Source organism: Giraffa tippelskirchi, chromosome 7 (genome assembly GCF_054371585.1).
Source record: "Giraffa tippelskirchi isolate mGirTip1 chromosome 7, T2T-mGirTip1v1.2.pri, whole genome shotgun sequence".
NCBI lineage: Eukaryota > Metazoa > Chordata > Mammalia > Artiodactyla > Giraffidae > Giraffa > Giraffa tippelskirchi.
Genome location: NC_137281.1, coordinates 2,011,686 through 2,035,435, shown reverse-complemented (window position 1 = coordinate 2,035,435; position 23,750 = coordinate 2,011,686). Strand labels below are relative to the sequence as shown.

Genomic DNA, 23,750 nt, shown 5'->3' with positions numbered 1-23,750 from the left:
TGGTCTGGTATTCCCATCTCTTTAAGAATTTTCCACAGTTTGTTGATCCACACAGTCAAAGGCTTTGGCATAGTCAGTAAAGCAGAAGTAGATGTGTTTCTGGCACTCTTTTGCTTTTTTGATGATCCAGCGGATGTTGGCAGTTTGATCTCTGCTTCCTCTGCCTTTTCTAAATCCAGCTTGAACATCTGGAAGTTCACGGTTCATGTATTGTTGAAGCCTGGCTTGGAGAATTTTGAGCACTACTTTGCTGCGTGTGAGATGAATGCAATTGTGAGATAGTTTGAGCATTCTTTGGCATTGCCTTTCTTTGGGATTGGAATGAAAACTGACCTTTTCCAGTCCTGTGGCCCCTGCTGAGTTTTCCAAATTTACTGGCATATCGAGTGCAGCACTTTCACAGCATCATCTTTGAGGACTTGAAATAGCTCAACTGGAATTCCATCACCTCCACTGGCTTTGTTCATAGTGATGCTTCCTAAGGCCCACTTGACTTCACATTCCAGGATGTCTGGCTCTAGGTGAGTGATCACACCATCGTGATTATCTTGGTCGTGAAGATCTTTTTTGTACAGTTCTTCTGTGTATTCTTGCCACCTCTTCTTAATATCTTCTGCTTCTGTCAGGTCCATACCATTTCTGTCCTTTATTGAGTCCATCTTTGCATGAAATATTCCCTTGGTATCTCTAATTTTCTTGAAGAGATCTCTAGTCTTTCCCATTCTATTGTTTTCCTCTATTTCTTTGCACTGATCACTGAGGAAGGCTTTCTTATCTCTCCTTGCTATTCTTTGGAATTCTGCATTCAAATGGGTATATGTTTCCTTGTCTCCTTTGCTTTTCGCTTCTCTTCTTTTCACAGCTATTTGTAAGGCCTCCTCAGACAACCATTTTGCTTTTTTGCATTTCTTTTTCTTGGGGATGGTCTTGATCCCTTTTTCCTGTACAATGTCACAAACCTCTGTCCATAGTTCATCAGGCACTCTGTCTATCAGATCTAATTCCTTGAATCTATTTCTCACTTCCACTGTATACTCATAAGGGATTTGATCTAGGTCATACCTGAATGGTCTAGTGGTTTTCCCTACTTTCTTCAATTTAAGTCTGAATTTGGCAATAAGGAGTTCATGATCTGAGGCACAGTCTGCTCCCGGTTTTTTGCTGACTGTATAGAGCTTCTCCATCTTTGGCTGCAAAGAATATAATCAATCTGATCTCGGTGTTGACCATCTGGTGATGTCCATGTATAGAGTCTTCTCTTGTGTTGTTGGAAGAGGGTGTTTGCTATGAACAGTGCGTTCTCTTGGCAAAACTCTATTAGCCTTTGCCCTGCTTCATTCTGTACTGTAAGGCCAAATTTGCCTGTTACTCCAGGTATCTCTTGAGTTCCTACTTTTGCATTTCAGTTCCCTATAATGAAAAGGACATGTTTTTTGGGTGTTAATTCTAGAAGGTCTTGTAGGTCTTCATAGAACCGTTCAACTTCAGCTTCTTTGGCGTTACTGGTTGGGGCATAGACTTGGATTACTGTGATATTGAAGGTTTGCCTTGGAAACGAACAGAGATCATTCTGTCGTTTCTGAGATTGCATCCAAGTACTGCATTTCGGACTCTTTTGTTGACCATGATGGCTGCTCCATTTCTTCTAAGGGATTCCTGCCCGCAGTAGTAGATAATAATAGTCATCTGAGTTAAATTCACCCGTTCCAGTCCATCTTAGTTCACTGATTCCTAGAATGTCGACGTTCACTCTTGCCATCTCCTGTTTGACCACTTCCAATTTGCCTTGATTCATGGGCCTAACATTCCAGGTTCTTATGCAATATTGCTCTTGCAATATCGGACCTTGCTTCTATCACCAGTCACATCCACAACTGGGTGTTGTTTTTGCTTTGGCTCCATCCCTTCATTCTTTCTGGAGTTATTTCTCCACTGATCTCCAGTAGCATACTGGGCGCCTACCGACCTGGGGAGTTCATCTTTCAGTGTCCTATCTTTTTGCCTTTTCATACGGTTCATGGGGTTCTCAAGGCAAGAATAGTGAAGTGGTTTGCCATCCCTTCTCCAGTGGTCCACGTTCTGTCAGACCTCTCCACCACGACCCGTCCGTCTTGGGTGGCCGCACACGGCATGGCTTAGTTTCGTTGAGATAGACAAGGCTGTGGTCTGTGCAGTCAGATTGGTTAGTTTTCTCTGACTGTGGTTTTCAGGCTGTCTGCCCTCTGATGGAGAAGGATAGGAGGCTTAGGAAGCTTCCTGATGGGAGAGACTAACTGAGGGGGAAACGGGGTCTTGTTCTGATGGGCGGGGCCCTGCTCAGTAAACCTTTAATCCAATTTTCTATTGGTGGGCGGGGCTGTGTTCCCTCCCTGTTATTGACCTGGGGCCCAACTATGGTGGACAGAATGAAGATAATGGTGACCTCCTTCAAAAGCTCCCGTGCATGGACTGCTACACTCAGTGCCCCCAACCCTGCAGCAGGCCACCACCGACCCACGACTCTGCCCTAGACTCCCGGACACCCACAGGCAAGTCCGGGACAGTCTCCTGTGGGGTCTCTGCTCTTTTCTCCTGGGTCCTGGTGTGTAAGATTCTGCTGTGCCCTCCAAGAATCTGTTTCCCAGTCCTGTGTAAGTTCTGGCAGCTCTATGGTGGGGCTAATGGTGACCTCCTCCAAGAGGGCTGATGCCATACCCAGGTCTGCTGTACCCAGAGCCCCTGCCCCTGCGGCAGGCCACTGCTGACCAGTACCTCCTCAGGAGATGCTCAAACACAGTTCTGTCTCAGTCTCTGTGGGGTCCCTGGGTCCTGGTGTGCACAGGGTTTGTTTGAGCCTTGTGAGCGTCTCTGGCAGGAATGGGGTTTGATTCTAAACGCGAATTCTCCCCTCCTACTGTCTTGCTGGGGTTTCTCTGACCTTGGACATGGGGTATCTCCTCACGGCCGCTCCAGCGCCACGCAGCCACTGCTCCAGCTTGTTGTTAATTTCCTGTTGTAGATCCTGGAGCATCTGATCTTTATTTCGAGACTGGTTACTGAGATAAGCTTTAGAAACAAACTCAAGAGTGTCCTTTTTAATGAAGGACCTTTTTAATTTAACTTAATTAAACCTCTTAGCAATGTAACAACCACAAGGAACTATCTAAGAAGTGAGTCGCAGTAAATACAGACCTTAATTAACAAAACTAGAACTTCAGATTCAGTGAAACAGATATCATAGGCCTGATATCAGTTGGGTGGATATTTCTTTTAGAGCTCACCAGTATACTCTGAGATTTTTGAATATGTCTGGAGACAGTCTTTTTTGAGGAGGCTGTTTGGAACCCAAATGTCTCCAATTTCTGGAGCAACGAGGCAGAGAGAAAAGAGAAATGTTTTAATTTTATCCACAGGTGTAAATCACTCAATTGTTTTAAACCGTCAGTGACTTGAGAAGAGCTTTTTTATATCTGAAAACAAAGAAGCCGGTAATATGTCAGACAGGAAGTCGTGAAAATTGTCCTCATGTTTAGCTGTCTGTTCAATCTCATGTAACCGACCCCTTCGCTTTGTGGTCCTTGCCTGATGACAAAGGACGTCAGTGACAATGGTCATCTCCAAGAAGCTCAGGATGTTTTTGCCTGTGTCTGTACAACCTGTCCAGCAAAGTGGGTGTCCTGATCACTGGAGATCGCAGAAAATGCATTAGTTTAACCATTTTTTCCACTGTCAGATATTAACCCTGCAGCCGGGAAAGACTTTATGCTATCAAATAAAAGTGAGGTTTGTCAGGGAGCCAGGAAAAGCCAAGTGGCCGTCTTGGACTTGCCGTAGCCCTGACTCTTTGGTTTATAGCCACTGTTTATCCATTTTAAATTTCCTGATGAGTGGTTGATTTTGTAGAAGCAGGATGAGCTTTGTTTATGGGTGCCATAGTCTCCATAGATCATTGTGACATAATAGTCATTTTGTCAAAGTAATAAAAGATTCTAAAAGCAAGTGTGAATCGCTTAAAGACAAAGAAATGTACATAGTCTGTTATCAAAGCCATATTCCAAGAAGACTTTTTTTTTTTAACAGGAAGAGAAAACCAAATTTCAGATTGGTACCAGCTTATATTCACTGTGGAACAATAGTTATTTACTTAGTCAAAGTAACAATAAGACTTCAAAGGCAGTTTAATGTCTTAAGAAACTTGTACCATTCACAAAACGTGTCTTCACCTGCCACAAAGCTTTTTTAGATTCATCACTTCATTTATCTGTTTACGGAATAGCCACTTGTAAGTTTAGAATTACTTTTTTTTTCTAATAGACTGTAATTTCATTTTACATACCTTTTTTATTAAAAACATAAATCTTATTTTCCTTAAGCAACCGTGAACTGTCAACAAATGTAGCTTACATGAAACCTAGGCACACTAAAAGTATTACACAATATTGATGACTGAAAACCTGTCTTAATTAGATTAGAAAATACACATTAATATTTAGATACTTAATAGTGGATATTTCTCAGTTCACGTGAACCTGACATTAAATAGAGCTCATTTATAAATTAACCTCATATTATTCCAAAAACAAAGACACACGCTGAGACAGATAAATTTAAACAGACAGACAGATCTCATAGTTTTCCGCTTGAAATTTAAAATCTCTCTGCCCCTTCTTTTTTTATCTCGTGGTTTGCGTTCTGCCCGTTTGCCCGTGGCTGGAGTCCCAGACGGAGTGGGCTGTGTATCCCACGGACATGGTAAGAGTTAGCTTCAGGCTTTTTCCCAGGCCCGTTCTTGTTTCTCAGGCAGAACTGGAGCTCCAGAAAAGTATTTTAACAAGCCAACTTTTTCATAATTGCACATACAAGGAGAACTGGTTTTGCAATTTCAAAAAAAGATTTTATTTTAACCAGTTTTCTCTGGAGTCTGAAGAATATCGCCATTCAGTGTCAAAAATGTCATCTCTCTTTTTCGTAGTCATAGTTTCATAGTTAAACAGTTAACCCAGAGGATGTTCAAACTGGCTCTGATGACAGGGGTAGCCTGACTGGTAAGATGTTGTTCCAGCAGGGATTGTCTCTCTGGTGCGGTGAGGTCTTCTTTTAAAGGAAAGAAAGCCTGTCCTTTAGCCTGTTTTCCCCCAGGCTCTTATGTGGTATCGCCTCACCTGTTCTATAGCCTGATCTTCCATAAGCACTTGATCTTGAGTTCTCCCCCAACTCCCACTGCCTGTCAATTGGTCTAAAGAGATGGGGCTCTGCCTGGCTTGGCCATGAGCCAAATGGGGACCCTGAGCCAGTCCCACTACCCGCACTGTTCCCAAGGTGAAAGGAGAGTTTACTCCGTAATTCGGAACAGCTTGCTTAAGTCCCTTTAGTATTTTGAAGGGAATCTGTGTACAGCCTCAGACACGACGTTACGATTATTAGGATCTGTCCCGGGAGCTATCTGTTTGTGTATTGTCACTGGAAATGCCATAGTCATAGCCTCCAAGTCACCCTCCCGCCAAGCCCGCCAAATACCTGTCTGGAGGGGTGACGGAAGTGCTGTCTGTTGCCAGGAAGGAAAAGCTTGGGCCGCTCCAGTGGCTAAGCCAGGAGGGCGAGGAAGAGGAGGCAGAGGAAATTCACCTTCCCCAAGGTCACAGAAATCAGTGCTGAATATTCATTGGAAGGACTGATGCTGAAGCTGAAGCTCCAATCCTTTGGCCACCTGATGCGAAGAACTGACTCCTTGGAAAAGACCCTGATGCTGGCAAAGAGTGAAGGCAGGAGGAGAAGGGGATGACAGAGGATGAGATGGTTGGATGGCATCACAGACTCAGTGGACATGAGTTTGGGTGGACTCCGGGAATTGGTGATGGACAGGGAGGCCCGGCGTGCTGCAGTCCATGGGGTCGCAAAGAGTTGGACACGACTGAGCGACTGAAATGAGCTGAACTGAAAGCTATCGTATTTTCAGCTGGCACAGTCTTTTGGGCTCATGGAGACTTAGCTGATCCATCTGAATCTCAGTGTCCAGGAACTGAGAGATAATATATATAATATATAAACTATATAAGATATAATAGATTATAGTTTATAAGATATATATTAAAAATATATAAACTCTTGAGAAAAATGTGCAAGTAAATGAATATCACCCGGTTTCACCTTAGAAGGACGTTAAAAATCCTACCAGTTTCACCAACTCATGGACATTTAGAAACTTCAGGTTGTGTGTCCACATGGCTCACATGCTTTTTCCAGACAAAATACTATATGATCTAACCTGTTTCTAGGTTTTCCGGTTGGCTCAGTGGTAAAGAATCTGCCTGTCAATGCAGGAGATGCAGGTTCAGTCCCTGGGTTGGAAAGATCCCCTAGAGAAAGAAATGGCAACCCACTCCAGTATTAATGCTCAGGAAACCCTGTGGACAGAGAAGTTTAGCAGATTACAGTGCTTGCAGTTGCAAAGAGTCGGACACAATTTAGTGACTAAACAACAGCAGCAAAGACAATCCTATCTGTGTTAGTAGAGTCAGCATTGTGTCGTGTTGGGGAATGAGGATGAACAATGCTTTGATGGTGTCAGGTGGGCAGCAGAGGGACTCAGCCCTGCATACACACGTACCCCTTCTCCCCTGACCCCCCTCCCATCCAGGCCGCGCATAACGTGGAGCAGAGTTCCCTGTGCTCTGCCCCAGAGCCTTGTTTATCCATTTTAAGTACAGCCGTGCCTACGTGACCTTCCCACACCCCCTAATCATCCCTTCCCCCTGCCATCGTGAGTTTGTTTTCCAAGTCTGTGAGTCTCTTCCTGTTTTGAAAGTTAAGTTCATTTGTATCATTTCTTTTTAGATTCCACATATGAGGGGTGTCATAGGATGTTTCTCCTTCTCTGTCTGACTTAGTTCACACGGTATGACTGTCTATAGGTCCATCCATGTTGCTGCAAATGGCGTTACTTCTTTCTTTTTAATGGCTGAGTAATATTTGATTGTATATACGTACCACATCTTTATCCATTCCTCTGTCAGGGGACATTTAGGTTGCTTCCAGGTCTTGGCTGTTGGAAACAGTGCTGCCCTGAACCCTGGGGGCAAATGTATCCTTTCAGATCACGTCTTTTCTCTGGAAATACTCGGGGAGTGGGATTGCTGGGTCACATGGTAGTTGAGTTACCGGTTTTTACTGGCTGGTGGGAGATGTTTTACAATGTATTCAGTGATTAGCTGTGTAACCTGAGTGTGGAGTGGGGGAGTGTCCAGAGAATGAGAATCATAATGGGGCAGGAAAAAGAGCATCAGGTTGACTTTCCCTGAAAATTTCATTTTCCTTCCGTGAAAAAAGTCATCCACATTTCTCAGATCCGCTCCTTTTTACCCATTTTCTGTGTTCCTCTCCTGTAGCATGAGCAGCCGAAACCTCAGCAACTTCTGAGTCAGCTCAGGACTGACTCCTCAGGCCCGTCTTTATAGCCATCATGTATCAAACTGGGTTGTTCCATCTGTCTGTCTGCGCTTTGTAACAGGACCTGGTTCACAGTCAGGAATCTTAAGACTGCAAAGACCAGAGTGACCAGACCAAGCTCGGAAGGCTGTTGTTTTGTTTCTTTTTTTTTCAGGATTCCTGAAGGGTTTTGGGGGGCTGAGGGAATTCCTTTCCACAAATACATTACTGAAAACTTGAGCTCTTTGAAGGATGAATTCATGGTGGGTGATGAAGATGTCATTATACTTTCTTACCCAAGGTCAGGGAAGAAGGTGGGATCAGAAATTGAGGCAAGCATTGGACGAAGATTCCTTACGCTTTTGGTGACCAGCGTGGTGTCTCAGAGAGTGGGATTCCTACGGGCAATTCTATTTCGTAAGATGGTGACTACCGGGGCTTTGCAGAGATAGAGGCTTATACGCGGAAACACTAAGGCAGGTTTAGGGAGTCATGTGGGGCGGTGAGAGGGTTACCAAAGATTTCTGGAAAGAAAGAGAAAACGTCTCTCCTGAGAAGTCAGGTGCGAACATGATATTGTTAGCTGTCGAAGAAAAGCTAGTCTGACACTTGTTTAAGTGGCAAGAAAGACATTATGCAAGACAGTGTGTAGGGAAAAGAGGCTGAAAGTGAAGAAATCAAAGTGTTAGTTACTCAGTAGTGTCCGACCCTTTGCAACCCCGTGGACTGTAGCCGGCCAGGCTCCTCTGTCCGTGGGGTTCTCCAGGCGAGAGTACTGGAGTGGGTTGCCATGCCCTCCTCTAAAGGATCTCGCCCACCCAGGGATTGAAGCTGCGTCTCTTGCATCTTCTGCCTTGGCAGGTGGGTTCTTTACCACTAGCGCCACCTGGGAAGCCTGTGTTCCATCATATGCATGTGTTTCTTTTGCTTTATTTTACATTGGATTATAGTTGACAGAGTAGCCTGGCCGGCTACAGTCCGCAGGGTTGCATCGGACACGACTGAGCGACTAAACGTAGCACAGCATAGTTGATGACAATTTTGTGTTAGTTTCACGTGTACGGCAAAGGGATTCAGTTACACATATGCATGTATCCTTTTCCAAATTCGTTTCCCATTTAGGTTATTACAGAATAGTGAGCAGAGTTCCCTGTGCGATACAGCAGGGCCTTTGTTGGTTATCTGTTTTAAGTATAGCAGTGTGTACACGTCCATCCCAAACTCCCTAACTATCCCTTCTCCCACCTTTCCCCTCTGGTAACCTTAAGTACCTGGAGTTGTCGAAGTCATGGAGACAGAAAGTAGAGTGGTCGTTGCCCGGGCCTGGGGAGGGCAAGGAATGGCAGATTGTCTCGTGGGCACAGTTTCCATTGTGCAGCATGAGAAGTGTGCTGGAGACTTGGATGTACAATGCAGAACAGTGCGAAGGCACTTAGCATTACCCAACACGTCACATCGAATTGCTTTCAGTTCAGTCGCTCAGTCGTGTCTGACTCTCTGTGACCCCGTGAACTGCAGCAGGCCAGCCCTCCCTGTACATCACCAACTCCCGGAGTTTACCCAAACCCATGTCCATCGAGTCAGTGATGCCATCCAGCCATCTCATCCTCTGTCGTCCCCTTCTCCTCCTGCCCTCAATCTTTCCCAACGTCAGGGTCTTTTCAAATGAGTCAGCTCTTTGCATCAGGTGGCCAAAATATTGGAGTTTCAGCTTCAGCGTCAGTCCTACCAATGAATATTCAGGACTGATTTCCTTTAGGATGGACTGGTTGGATCTTCTTGCAGTCCAAGGGACTCTCGAGTCTTCTCCAACACCACGGTTCAAAAGCATCAATTCTTCTGCACTCAGCTTTCTTTATAGTCCAACTCTCACATCCATACATGACCACTGGAAAAACCATAGCCTTGACTAGACGGACCTTTGTTGACAAAGTAATGTCTCTGCTTTTCAATTTGGTGTCTAGGTTGGTCATAATTTTCCTTCCAAGGAGTAAGTGTCTTTTAATTTCATGGCTGCAGTCACCATCTGCAGTGATTTTGGAGCCCCCCAAAATAAAGTCTGACACTGTTTCTGCTGTTTCCCCATCTATTTGCCATGAAGTGATGGGACCAGATGCCATGATCTTAGTTTTCTGAATGTTGAGCTTTAAGCCAACGTTTTCACTCTCCTCTTTCACTTTCATCAAGAGGCTCTTTAGTTCTTCTTCACTTTCTCCCATAAGGGTGGTGTCATCTGCATATCTGAGGTTATTGATATTTCTCTTTGCAATCTTGATTCCAGCTTGTGCTTCCTCCAGCCCAGCGTTTCTCATGATGTACTCTGCATATAAGTTAAATAAGCAGGGTGACAACATACAGCCTTGCCGTACTCCTTTTCCTATTTAAAACCAGTGTGTTCCATGTCCAGTTCTAACTATTGCTTCCTGACATGCATACAGGTTTCTCAAGAGGCAGGTCAGGTGGCCTGGTATTCCCATCTCTTGAAGAATTTTCCACAGTTTATTGTGATCCGCACAGTCAAAGGCTTTGGCATAATCAGTAAAGCAGAAGTAGATGTTTTTCTGGAACTTTCTTGCTTTTTCAGTGATCCATCGGATGTTGGCAATTTGATCTCTCGTTCCTCTGCCTTTTCTAAAACCAGCTTGAACATCTGGAAGTTCATGGTTCACGTATTGCTGAAGCCTGGCTTGGAGACTTTTGAGCATTACTTTACTAGCGGGTGAGATGAGTGCAACTGTGAGGTAGATCTGGACTTAACTGTTTTGTATTTGTCAGGAATCACTGGGGCCTGGAAAAGTCTGTCCACAGTGGCCCAGAGTGAAGCCTTTGGTGACATTTACTAAGAGAAGATGGCTGGGCTGCCTCAAGCCCTATTCCCATGGGAACGATGGCCTCATATTCCTGGACTGGGTGTCAGTGCTGAACATCCCGATGTTGTGTTCGAGCATGCTCACAGGAAGCAAACTAATTCTACCGTTTAATTACACACTTAATTGAAAATAACCGTGTTCCAAGAATACTATTTCATACTAGGTGGCAGTCATATAAAATTAAAAATTCAATGCCAGAAATGAAGTTTTAATGTAATACATACACACACCCACCATACACGCATACAGAAAAAAGAAAACCGTGTTCCTTATTAACTGTAAGCTACTACTGCTTCAAAAAGTTACATGATATTTCAAACACACAGAAAAAGAGAAAAAAAACCAGTATTTAAAAATTCATGTGAATTCTGATTTGTTAAGAAATAAAAGGCTTCCAGGTGGTCTAGTGGAGAATGGGCCTGGCAGTGCAGGGAACGCGGGTTGGATCCTTGATGGGGGAAAAGATTCCACATGCCCTGGGGCAACAAAGCCTGTGTGCCGCACACAACTGCTGGGCCCACACCCCGGAGCTCGGTGAAGGCTTCTAAAGCGCCAGTGTGTGTACTGGGGCGGGGCGGGGATCATGATGATCAGCTGTGCAGAGTTGCCTGATTGGCTGATGGCGACACACCAGGGTCGTGTCACGCGAGTTAATATCAGGCCTTAGGTTGCAGGAGCCCTGGGGCTGTGTGCTCATCATCATCAAGTATTAATAGTTTGTCAGTTGGAGGGGGAGGGGGGTGCACAGCTGCAAAACAACTCAGGAAATGTGCATCGACGACTACCATGTGCGTACTTCAGAGGGAGCTGCAGCAGAGGCCGTGAGGCCGGTCCCTCCATCATAGGGTCCTGCCTGGTTACACGAACAGAAACGGCAGCTTCTACACACACTATCTGTGGGTTCTTCCTGACACACAGACTCACCACCACAAAAACTGGGATGTACAGAGTATTTTAACGTCTGTGGCCGCTGCTCAGCTCTGCATCGTCCAAAAGCAGCCACACATGACAGGTTGGAAGTGCACAGGCACACATTCAAAATCAGTTTCCAAAAATAAGTAACTACATAAAATTAAAAAGCAAAACACCAGTTTCCACACAGGTTGTTGTTTTCGTCACTCAGTCGTGTTTGACTCTCTGACCCCACCGACTGTACCCCGCAGGCGGCTCTGCCCATGGGATTCTCCAGCGAGAATACTGCAGTGGGTAGCGTTCCCTTCTCCAGGGGATCTTCCCAACCCAGGGAGCCAACCGCAGTACCCTGCACTGGCAGGCGGATTCTTCACCACTGAGCCACCAGGGAAGCACTACACAGCCACAAATGGTGGGCTACGCACACACAAGGCACAGTCGCAGCCTGGCACCCGCACGCCCAGATCACAGGGGCGAGCTCACACCTCCCATCGTCTCGGTCTCGCGGTCACCTCAGGCGCCGCCACAAGAGGGCGCCCGCGTCCCCACCGGCCCCACACGCAGCCCCGTCATCAGAAGGCGTGGAGACAGGCCGCAGGGGCTCCTGGGAGATGTAGTCCGAGTCTCGAAAGGCGCCGCGCAAAGGACCCTGGGGCAGTTCGTTCAGCGAAGGCGCCAGCGAGATCCCACCCTGGTCCTGGAGGAGCATCCCTTTGCCCCTCTCCCGGGTCCATTCGACTCTGGGCCAGATAGATCGGAGCCAGCGTGGGCCGGGATCCCTCAACGTCACGTCACGACCCGGGCTTGCCCGTCGAGAGCCGCGGCACGTCCCGGCGGCTTCTGGGAGGAGCAGCCTGAGCTCGCAGTGCGCACGCGCCAGTGCGCGCGTTCCAGGCCGCGGGTGAGCCCGGCTCCGCGTCCCTTTAAGCCCTGGGGGCAGGGGGAAAGGGTGTTGGGACGGAAAGGCCCCGGACGGGAGCGTGTAGGTATGGATGCCCAGGAGGGCAGCGAACTGGGGAGACTGGGTCTGGCTGAAAGGACCAAGGAGGGGCCTCAGCACCTGAATCCGTCTAGTGACTTCCCAAGGACCGCTACAAGTGGGGCCTCAGGGAGCGCAAAGCGCACCCCGCGCCTGCGCGCTTTGGTGCAGGGGCGGGGCCTCGGGCGGAGCTACGCCCCCAAGGGCGGCTCGGACTGCGCGAGCGTGCCTGCCGCGGCTGGCCTGTGAGGGGCGGGGCCTCAGGCCCGAGCTGGTGGGAGAGGTGAGTGAGCGCCTGCGCGCCGCGTGGCTTTGTTTGGGGGCGGGGCCTCGCGCGCTCGGGAACGCCCTGGGGGCGGGGCCGCGGCCCGTCGACGTGTCCCGCGCGTGACGGGGCGGGGCCAGGCAACGCGGGCCCGGGGGTCTCGCAGGGGAGTGCGCAGGCGTGGGGGGCGCCGGGGGCGCGCGAGGTGCCCGCGCAGCTGCTGTGGTCGCCGCCGGGACGCGACCCGGGAGGACGGGGTGAGTGCGCGTGTGTGGCTGGGCGCCCGCGACCGCCCGCGGCGCCGTGTCTGGTCGTGTGGTGACGGAGTGTGAGATGAAGGACTGTGTGTGAAGCGTGTGGTGGCGTCGCCGTGCTGTGAGGGGAGGAAGGCGTCTGGGGGCGTTTCTGCGGGTCTCTGACGGAGCCGGCCGCGTGGGGACGGGGACGTGCCTCGGGCCCGCGTTCGTGTTTCCCCGCGAGGTCTGTGGTGGTCGTGTGAGGCAGTGACCGCGCCTGTGGGAGGGCGCCGGGGGCGGGCGTGTGAGTGTGGCTGTGAGGATTCGTGCCGTTGGAGCGCGTTCGTGTGTGTGACCCTGTAAGTGGCCGTGTGGCGCTGTCTGGCGTGGCTGCGTGGGTTGACCCGGTGGCTGTCCGACGTCAGCGGCTCTGAGCTTGTGCGTGTGTGGCGGTGTCACGGCGCCGTCATGGTGTGTCTCTCCCTGCAGACACGGGAGGAGGGTCCCCGTGGGGAGGACGCTTTGCGGCGCCACAGGCGTGCAGGCTTCTGGGTAAAATCGGGTGATGACAGCCCCTGCGTCAGCGCTGGGACAGTACCTGGGGTAAGGTGAAATCCAAATACCCAGGACGGAGCTTGGCTCTCGCAGCCCCATGGGGGCTCTGGGTGTTTGCTGTCGTGCTGGTGGCCGTGTGTCCTTGTCCCCGCCCGGAGGTGGGAGCACAGTGGGGAATTCTGGCAGAATCTTCTTCCTCTCTGAACTTGAGGTTGGGCAGTCATCCTGGAAGCTGAGGAGCTGAACTCTTCTGGCCCAGTTGCACCTTCTAGTCTGTTATTGCATTAATGCATTTGAACGGAGGGCAGAGTCAGCTGTGGCTTCCCAAGTGACCCAGGAGTAAAGAACCCACCTGCCAACGCTGTAGACACAGGTTTTATCCCTGGGTCAGGAAGAGCCCCTGCGGGAGGAAATGTCAACCCACTCCAGTATTCTTGCCTGGAAAATCCCATGGACAGAGGAGCCTTGTGGGCTACAGTCCATAGAGTCAGAAAGGAGTTGGACAGGACTGAGCACACACACAAAGAGATGGTCATACCAGTCCACCTGACCTGCCTCTTGAGAAACCTGTATGCAGGTCAGGAAGCAACAGTTAGAACTGGACATGGAACAACAGACTGGTTCCAAATAGGAAAAGGAGTATATCAAGGCTGTATATTGTCACCATGCTTATGTAACTTATATGCAGAGTACATCATGAGAAACGCTGGGCTGGAAGAAGCACAAGCTGGAATCAAGATTGCCAGGAGAAATATCAATAACCTTAGATATGCAGATGACACCACCCTTATGGCAGAAAGTGAAGAGGAACTAAAGAGCCTCTTGGTGAAAGTGAAAACGTTGGCTTAAAGCTCAACATTCAGAAAACTAAGATCATGGCATCTGGTCCCATCACTTCATGGCAAATAGATGAGGAAACAGTGTCAGACTTTATTTTTTTGGGCTCCAAAAATCACTGCAGATGGTGATTGCAGCCATGAAATTTAAAAACACTTACTCCTTGGAAGGAAAGTTATGACCAACCTAGGTAGCATATTAAAAAGCAGAGACGTTACTTTGCCAATAAAGGTCTGTCTGGTCAAGGCTATGGTTTTTCCAGTAGTCATATATGGATGTGAGAGTTGGACTGTGAAGAAGGCTGAGCGCTGAAGAATTGATACTTTTGAACTGTGGTGGTGTTGGAGAAGACTCTTGAGAGTCCCTTGGACTGCAAGGAGATCCAACAAGTCCATCCTAAAGATCAGTCCTTGGTGTTCATTGGAAGGACTGATGTTGAAGCTGAAACTCCAATACTTTGGCCACCTCATGGGAAGAGTTGACTCATTGGAAAAGACCCTGATGCTGGGAAGGATTGAGGGCAGGAGGAGAAGGGGACGACAGAGGATGAGATGGTTGGATGGCATCACTGACTCGATGGACAGGAGTTTGGGTAAACTCTGGGAGTTGGTGATGGACAGGGAGGCCTTGGGTGCTGGGATTCATGGGGTCGCAAAGAGTCGGACACGACTGAGCGACTGAACTGAACTGAGCACACACACGTGCATGCAGTCTTCCCTGGTCTCTGGGACCTGTGACTGCATATGGTTGCGTGCTTCCTAACAGTGTAGCGTGGGGGACTCTGGGACTTCTGGTTCCATCACTCAGTAGTTGTGTGACTTTGGGAGAGGTCACTTATATTGCCACTGCAAAATGGAGATAATAGTGTTGATCTTACGCTTGTGGTGAATGTTAAATACTGGGCTGGCCAAAAAGTTTTTTTGGGTTTTCCTGTAAAATGTTATGGAAAAACTCGAATGAACCTTCTGACCAACCCAATCAAAAAGTGATACAAGTAAGCAATATGTAAATGATAGTTGCTTTATTATTAGTGTAATAACTGCAGAGATTTCACAGTCAGAGAAGAAAATCCCCATAGGAAGAAAAGCAAAAAGTGGAGCCCCAGGGAAGGGATTTCAGGTCGAGAGGTAAAATAACCTGAAAGTCTAGGTCAAGCTTACATTCAGAATTTTCTGGTCAGGGTCCTGGGAGGGCAGGAGCAGAGGGTCTTCCTGGATGGAGCTGTCCTGAGGGAGCATGTGGGGTTGCAATCCAAGATGGTAGGTGGCAGGGACTGGGGAAGAGTATTCCTAGTAACACAGAGATCTGGAGACATCTGTCAGCCTGTCCAGGGCTTCTCAGCTTTGGCACTTTGGATAGTTAGGGTCAGATGGTTTTTCGTTGGAGTGGGGTACAGGGTCGGGCTATCCTATATATCGTAGGATATTTAGCGTTATCTCTGCCTTCTACCCGCTAGAAGCCAGTAGCACACCCACTTCCCCAATTTTGACAAGCAGACATGTCTCTGGACACAGCCTGGTGTCCTGTGGAGGATACAGTCCTCCTAGTTAAGAACTGCTAGTGTACAGGACCACGATGAGGGCACACCATGAACGTTCTCAGGGCGTGAGGCTGGGCCGGAGAGAGGGGGGGCTTGATGAGAGAGGGGATAAAGGGATAATGCTCCGGAGATGAGAAGGAAGAAGGGGCGTCTGTGGCCTGCAGCCGGGTAGGCTCTGAGAGGCGCCCCCTCACTCAGCATTCAGATGCCTGCCGTGGGCCAGGCTGACAAGACAGACTAGGTTTCTACTCATCTGGTGCTTGCATTTAATAGAGAGATGAAGTAAATTTGTAACAGGTGGCAATAAGTATCTTAGAAAGTAAAGCAGGGTGGAGGGGTTACAGAGTGAGAGTGGGTGCGTTTTCACTATTAACACCCAGGCTTCCGTGGGCATCTCGGTCAACTCCAAAGCCAGGCATGACGCCTTGGAATTCGTACTTTAAAACATCACTGGCTGATTGACTTCTTTTTGGCTGCACTGGGTCTTCGTTGCTGCTCTCGGGCTTTCTCTGGTTGTGGAGAGCAGGAGCTATTCTGGTTGCGGAGCACCGGCTTCTCATTATGGTGGCTTCTCCTGTTGTGGGGCTTCCCAGGCTCTAGAGTGCGGGCTCAGTAGTTGTGGCACACGTGGGCTTAGTTGCCTCGAGGCACGTGGGATCTTCCCAGACCAGGGATCGAACCCATGTCTTGTGCATTGGCAGGTGGATTCTTAACCACTGGACCACCAGAGAAGTCCTTCCTTGGAATTCTTTGGTCAGGGAATATAAGAGTTTGGCTTTGAGCTTATCAAAGACTTTGAGCTTCAACAGGAAGATCTCCAGCCAGAGGCACCGAGACTGGGGCAGTAGTTCTAAACTGTGGCTTTGCATATAGTAGAAATCTTAAAAGACAGGAATAAGACATGCTTGGACTCAGGTCCCAGAGATTGACTTGATTATTCTGGCATCGGCCCTGCCATCAGTTTTTAATTTAAAAATTCCCAAGAGAGTACTGTGTACAAACAGGGTTGAGAGCTATAGCTGTGAGAGTTTGTGCGCTCCTCTGGGGCTTCTCAGAATAATAGAAATTAATTTGATGGAGGGGAGGGAAGAGGAGATAACAGTGCTTCCAATATCTTATCAAAGGCAGTCCTGACCGCTGTACTTCCTGCAATAGGGACATTCCTAGCCCCAGCCTATTTTAAGTGAGGAAGTCAAACCTGTTCCCGTGCCCAGCAGAGAAAATGGCAGGGCTGACATTCAGGTGCAAAGCCTGTGTTTCTGTTACAGCTGCGCCTGGGTCTTTGGAGAAAGTACCCTCCTATATCCCTGGCGTCTGGGGCTTTCAGGTTTAGGGTAAGAGTGAGCTTAAAATACTAGACAGGTGGTACAGCAGGAACAGACTGGCTGAACAGAGGCACTGAGACTGTGCCTTTCAGGTATGTCAGGACCCATCCCCAACTCAACACCCCGCAGAGCTCCCGGGTCACGGGGGCGCTGTGCCCAGGAGGGAGGCGTGGCCACTGTCCAGCGACTTTGGAACAATTTCTTCCCTCTGGCCGTGCTCGGGTTTGCTGCTTTGCGCAGGCCGTCTCTGGTTGCGGTGAGCAGCGGGCTTCTCATTGCCGTGGCTCCTCTTGTTGCAAAGCACAGGCTCTAGGCTCACAGCTGTAGCTCTCAACCCTGTTTGTGAAGCCCCTGTGCGGGCTTCAGTAGTTGCAGCACGTGGGTCCTGTGGTTGTGGCTCATGGGCTCATTAATTGTGGCGCACAGGCTTAGGTGCCCCACGTCATGTGGAATCTTCCTGTACCAGGGATCGATCCTGTGTCCCCTGCGCCATCAGGGAAGTCCCACTGTCCAGTACCTTTTAGTGTGTGTGTTTCAGCAAAACATTACAAAGATGGTCGCCAGATTTGGCCCCCACACTGTGTTTTATGGGTCTCCGCCCTAGACTATGATTTTTCCACGAGGTCTTGGACTGAACGCTCTGTTGATTCCCCAGGCCGTGGCTGGGCCTCGGGGGACCTAGGTAGGGTAGGGCGGACTTCAGAACTCTCTTTCTTAGGCCCGGAGGCCGAAGCGCTGGGCTGGGGTGGGGGGCTGATGTGGGAGATGACGGGGGGGGGGGCAGGGACCACCCGCTGATTCCCGGGCTCGCTCAGGAGCCACCAGCTCACAGTCTGCGGGACGTCAGAATCACCGGGGTCACTTGTTTAAAAACTTCGGGGCCCCTGACCCCAGACCTTCCAGGAGGTTCAGTGAATCTGTGCTGGGGGTTCATCAAGTCTGTTCTCCCAGGCGGCCAGGAGGGCCTGGGCTCCACATGTGGTTCCACCTCTCAGCCGAAGTGGGGCTTGTGAGGGACGGAGGGAGCTTGATGGCCGTTTACCGAGCCAGTGCTGTCCTTCTGCAGGTAGGGCAGCAGTCTGTAGAGAGACCTGACTTGCCCAGGGTCACCTGGAGCTGACGTCACTTTTCATCTCAGGTTTCTGGCAAGTAGTGGTGGCGGGAGGGTTGCAGGTGAGGAGCCGCTGAGCTGGAGTCAGATCGATGGTCACGGGAATGCTTTTTGAGAGAAGTTCTTCTCTGACCCGTGTCCATCCAGCTCTGGGAAGATGGTGGCCGGGCTGAGGGCTGAGACTGAAGTCTTCTGCATGAGGAGGTGGGAGGGGGCTGGGGCCTGTGTCCCCTGATGGGCCCCGGCCCCACCGGGGAGCTGCCCGAGTTCCTGGGGGGAGAAAGCTGGAAGCTGGAGGATGCAGCCGTGCCTTCTCGGGAGCCCAGGGAGGGGTGGCCTGGGAGAGCAGGCCTGGGAGCTGTGGAAGGCTGCCAAGTCCACGTTTGTCCACGTACTGGACGTCGTTTCGCATTTCAGGCGTAGCCCTTGACCTGTTGTGCAGAGGGGGACGCAGCTGGGGGCTGGTTGTGATGAGGCCACTCCTGAGTCCTGGGGACAAATGCCAGCTTCGGGGTACAGAGGGACAGAATCAGCATCCTCCCTACCACCATCACACAGGCTGGAGGGGAGCTGTGGTCAGAGCCCTAGCTGGGAAAGGAGAGAGTTCCAGAATGTTCCAAGAGCCTGACCACAGGCCCCAGACACAAGGTCCTAGAGACGCCCGACCCCAAGCGCCCTTTGAGAGCCGAGGAGGGGCCGGATCTGGGGGGCAGTCTGTGCGTGAGGACCTGGGCCCTGTCAGTCTGCCATGAGGGCTGTGTGCCCGCCAGAGGCGCACCCGCTCTGTTCTGCCCCTGTGCCTTCTGCAGAGCGCTCCAGGCAGCCTCGGCGGCCTCTCAGATGTCCTCCTCGTTCTCCGGAAACGGCAGAGCATTCCAGGTAGAGGGCACGCTGGCCCTGTGTGCCGGTGCCGGGCTGCAGCTGGGCCTCCGGAAGCTTGTGCAGCCGCTCCGCGTCCTTCCCGGCTCTGTCTTGCGGCCAGTGAGCCCCATGGGGACCCTTTTCAGAAACGTGTGACCTCAGGGAAGCCCTCAGGGAGAACGTTGCCATAGCTGGTGGGGCTCGTGACACCCTGGCAGGCGGGCACGAGGCGGGTGTTCTGGTGGGACAGGCCCGCGGCCGCCGGCGTCTTCCTGCCCAGCGGTGTCGTGGGGGCTCCCGGTCACCTCCTTGCCGCCCGTAGTCATGCTGGTCGTGCCCTTGTTGAGTGGACGGGGCGTAGTGCTCGGGGAAGGACCCTGGCTGCTCCCCGCGAGCAGCGACGTCTTGCCACAGCCCATGTCGCCCACCACCACCACCTTCGGCTCCTTCCTGCCTGGGTCTGGGGTGGCAGTCAGGGCTGAGGCCTCCGGCCCCACGGTATCCAGAGCCAGGAGCTGGCAACACTGGCAGGAGTGCAGGGTGGAGCTTTCCAGTAATTTTTGAAGCTTGTACTCATCCAGGTTCTAGCCTTCCTCATCTTAGGAGCAAGGCTTTAGCTAAACTGCAAAGGCCTTTCCCACCCTGTGGTCTGGGACTCAGAATTCAGGCCCGGTTTAGAGCCCTGCCCTGAGGTGTAGTGGGATCCAGCCTCTTTATTTTGTGTTGTTTCGAAGAGGTGATTGTGCGTTTGCCAAAGCACAGATAGGGAGAGGGGGGTTTTGAAACCTAGCGACCCAATTCCATTCTTCAGGGACAGTCATTGCTACCAGCTTCTTTATTCCGTTTCCAGAACTCGTCTGTGCCTTTTCAAACTCAAGTAGTCCTATCCTGTTTTTTTTTTTCCCTGAGCATTTTCCTCTACACCTATTTTCCATCATTACACCATGTCTTGGAGATCATTTCACACACGACAGGCACAGCAGGTTTCTTAACCTCAGTAGAGCTGACACTGTGGCCTGATTGTTCGTTCTGTGCTCTGGGCACCGTCCTGACCCTTGTGGGATGTTTAGCAGCGTCTCTCGTCTCTGCCCCTTAGATCCCCAGACACCTCACCCCTCCAGCTGGGACAACTACAGATGGCCCAGACATTGCATCTCCTGGAAGCAAAATCACCCCCAGTAAAGACCCACGGGTGTGGTGCTGCCTTATTCCTTTAAGGCCCCTTGGTGCCCCATATGTGCATGTAGCATTCAGTCACTCGTTTTCTTACTGATAGACAGTTGTTTCCAGGCTCTTGACAGGTAGTTAACCGTAATGGGGAGAACCTTGGTATTCTATTACAACTTAACCACTAAAGGGCCAGCGCCTGCAAGCTTTAATTATACATAGTGGCCCATCTCTGGGAACTCTGTCTGCCAGGTAATGAGCATGGAGGTAGAACATCTCTGTGTAGGTCTCCAGAATCCTCCTGACCAGGGCCACCTGGGAGTGACTGCAGGAAGGAAGACATGATCACATCCCTTTCAGAGGCTGGATGGACCCAGGAAATGTTTGACTTTACTCCCTCCCCTTTTTGCGTAAAAGAAGCCTGAATTCTAACTTAGGCAAGGTGGTTCTCTGGGACGTGGGGCCGCCACCTTCTCAGGCTCCTGGCTTTCCAGATAGAGTCCCTGTTCCTGTTCCAGCAGCTCGCCTCTCGGTTTATTGGTCTGTCATACGCTGAGCACTGGGAGCTTGGAGTTAGTAAGATAATGATAATTTAAAGACTAACACTTGTTTAGCACTGGGACTCCCCTGAGTCCACTGAGTGTTTTCATTCATTTAATTCTCACAGCAGCCCTGTGGAGTTGTCCTCGTTATTTTCCTCGTTTGGCTGTGGAGGAAGCTGAGGCCCGGAGAGGACAGGGAGGGTGTCTGAGTCACTCAGGAAGTGGGTGGTGACGTTGGAAGCTAACCCCAGACCACCTGATTCCAGGTGGATGCCCTCCACCTAAGGACTGTCCTGCCGCCTCCTGCAAACCCTGTCACTTTACACACATGCAGGAATGTCCAAAGACGGACCAGAGACACCTGGGTCAAGTAGCGCGCGCACCCTCGGTTTTGGGCGGCCTGGCCCAGTCGCCGGTCTCTCTCTGACCGCACCGTGTGAGAATTCTCACCACAGCCCTCTCAGGGGTGTCAGGCGTCCCTGCTGATGCTCGGCGTGTACCAGGTTAGACAGGAAACGGAAGGGGAGAAATAACCGAGTGCCTGTCGTTGAAGGTGACTCAGGTAAACTTCTGCCAGCTAAGGGCGAGGCAGGTTTGTGTTTATCCCATTGTACAGATGAGCAGACTGAGGCTTGGTGTAGCTCTCCCACAGCTGGTAATCGGCAGAGGCAAACTTTGAATCCAGAGTTCTCTAATATCAAACTGCTGTTCTTCCCTCCTAGCCGTGCCGAGTTCCTTGGGGGAAATTACTTCGTGGATAAGGATCACGCCCCTTCAATTCTGGGTGTGTGACGAGCACGAGCAGCTATGAGAAACCACAGGATGGACGCCGCGCCACGTCCTGGAGCAGTCCACTCGACATGAGGAATCAGAAAGGAAGAGTCTGGTAAGGGATTTTAAACACCGTTTTTATATTAACACAGATTTATCATGATGTGCAATGCAAAAGTCATATGGTTGTTGCAGAAAAAAAACAGAAGACTGCAGGCGTTTTATGTGGTGGGGCAGCTGCTTTGGGGTGTTCTCAGGCTGCTGAGCTAGATGTCAGCTCTCCTCTGGTGTGCAGGGACATTAGTCAGAAGTGCTCAGAGGCCGCGTGGCAGTGGCGCGCTGGAGCTGGCCTGCCCGGCTCATGCACACCCATCGTGCACACGTCTCCCCAGCCTCAGGTTCAGTGGCGTCAGTTTGATATCTTATATCAAACCGCACTCTGATGGTGGTCTTTACACCATGGAAACTGGCGGACTTTGCAGACGACCCAGCATCCACTTTAAACACAGCAGTGTGTACGTGACCTTCCTGCAGCAACCGTAAGTTCGTTCTCTAAGTCTGTGGGTCTCTTTCTGTTTCGTAAGTAGCTTCTTTCATATCGTTTCTTTTTAGATTCCACGTATAAGGGATGTCAAACGGTATTTCTCCTTCTCTGTCTGACTTCACTCAGTAAAACGCTCTCTAGGTCCATCCGTGTTGCTGCAGATGGCATTGTCTCATTTTTTTAATGGCTGAGTACATTCTGTTGTGCACATGTCCGCGTCTGGGTCCGTTCCTGTCGATGGACGTTAGGTTGCTTGCGTGTCTTGGCTGCTGTAAGCGCTGCTGCAGTGATGCTGGCTGCACGTGCATTCTTTCAGGTCATGTTTTCTCCAGGTCTGTGCCCAGGCCTGGGGCTGCAGGGTCGCACGGCAGCTCTGTGTTTTGTTTTTTAAGGAACCTCCATGCTGCTCTCCATAGTGGCTGCACCAATTTACATCCCCACCCACAGTGTAGGAGAGTTCTTTTCTCTCCACACTCTCTTCAGCATTTGTTGTTTTAGGATTTTTGATGATGGCCATTCTGACTGGAGTGAGGTGATACCTCATTGTAGTTTTGATTTGCATTTCTCTAATAATTAGCGATGTTGAACTTCTTTTCATGTGCCAGTTGGCCATCTGTGTGTCATCTTCAGAGAAATGTCTACTTAGGTCTTGTGCCCACTTTTTGAGTGGGTTGTTTGTTTTGATGCTGTTAAGTGTCATAAGCTGTTTGTAAATTTTGGACACTAATCCCTTATCAGTCACATTGATGCAGATGTTTTCTCCCAATCTGTGGGCTGTCTTGTTGTTTTGTTTATTGTTTCCTTTGCTATGCAAAAGCTTTTGAGTTTGAGTAGGTCCCATCCCATTTGTTTTTGTTTGTTTTTATTTCCACTATTTTGCAAGATGGATTGAAAAAGATACTGCTGTGATTATGTGAGAGAGTGTTCTGCTTTATGTTTTCTTGTAGGAGGTTTATAGTATTCGGTCTCACGTTTAGGTCTTTAATCCATTTTGAGCTTATTTTTGTGTATGGAGTTAAAGAATGATCTTGTTTCCTTTTTTTTTTTTTTTTTACGTGTGACTGTCTAGTTTTCCCAACACCTTTTGTTGTTGTCTTTCCAACATTGTGTAGTCTTAATAATACTTCTTAAAACTCAATACAGTATATCTGACATACTACCTTTCAACTTGTAATCAATATAAACAATTACCCATGGGATTTTTTACATTTTTTTTTCATACTAGGTCTTTAAAATCAGGTATGTATTTTATGGTTAGAGTGCACCTCAATCCAGACAGTTAATTTTTATTGGAGATATTTGATCTATATTTAAATTTTGTAGTATTTATTATTAGAGGGAGGTTCCTGGTGGCCTAGTGGTTAGGATTCTGGGCTTTCACTGCTGTGGCCTGGGTTCCATCCCTGGTTGGGGCGCTGAGATACTCCATGAGCCACATGGCATGGCCAAAACAACAAACCCAAATTGTTCCAGACATACTTAAAAGTTTTACAGGAACTGAACTAAGGATCACTTTTCAGTCTTAGATTAGTGATAAGTTTTAATTAGATGATTCTGGTATTTATCATTTTTATGGTTTTAATAATAAATGAATTGAAATAAAATGAAACAGTTTCTTATTTCCAGAACTCAGTGTCCGCTGGTATTCATGTTGGACAGGACAGGTATAGAGTGACGGGGCGATAGAGGGCCTCCCTCGGAGGTGATTCTTGACAGCTCACCTCTTACTCTCTTACCCTGGTGCACACCTTTGAGGTTTCTCTTCCAGATTTCTGTGCACCTGTCTAATGAGCCCCTTCTGCAGCTCTTGCTTCCCCCTTCCTACCCCACC

General features: G+C 49.5%; 2 protein-coding genes across 15 annotated transcripts in view; one reads left to right on the top strand and one right to left on the bottom strand.

Annotated features, from left to right (window-relative positions):
- The window catches only part of LOC145514421 (uncharacterized), a 259,999-nt gene that overhangs the window by 109,973 nt on the left and 126,276 nt on the right, over positions 1-23,750 (bottom strand).
- The window catches only part of ZNF667 (zinc finger protein 667), a 57,249-nt gene that overhangs the window by 5,866 nt on the left and 27,633 nt on the right, over positions 1-23,750 (top strand). For 6 of the 14 annotated variants that reach the window (XR_014060144.1, XR_014060147.1, XM_081512223.1 and 3 more), the window contains exon 3: positions 21,327-21,490. The gene's annotated coding sequence lies outside the window, so the exon portion shown is untranslated. Of the gene's footprint in view, positions 1-7,014; positions 12,088-12,568; positions 12,911-21,326; positions 21,491-23,750 lie in introns of those variants that run through there. The other 8 variants (XR_014060143.1, XR_014060145.1, XR_014060146.1 and 5 more) reach the window with 3 other exon arrangements.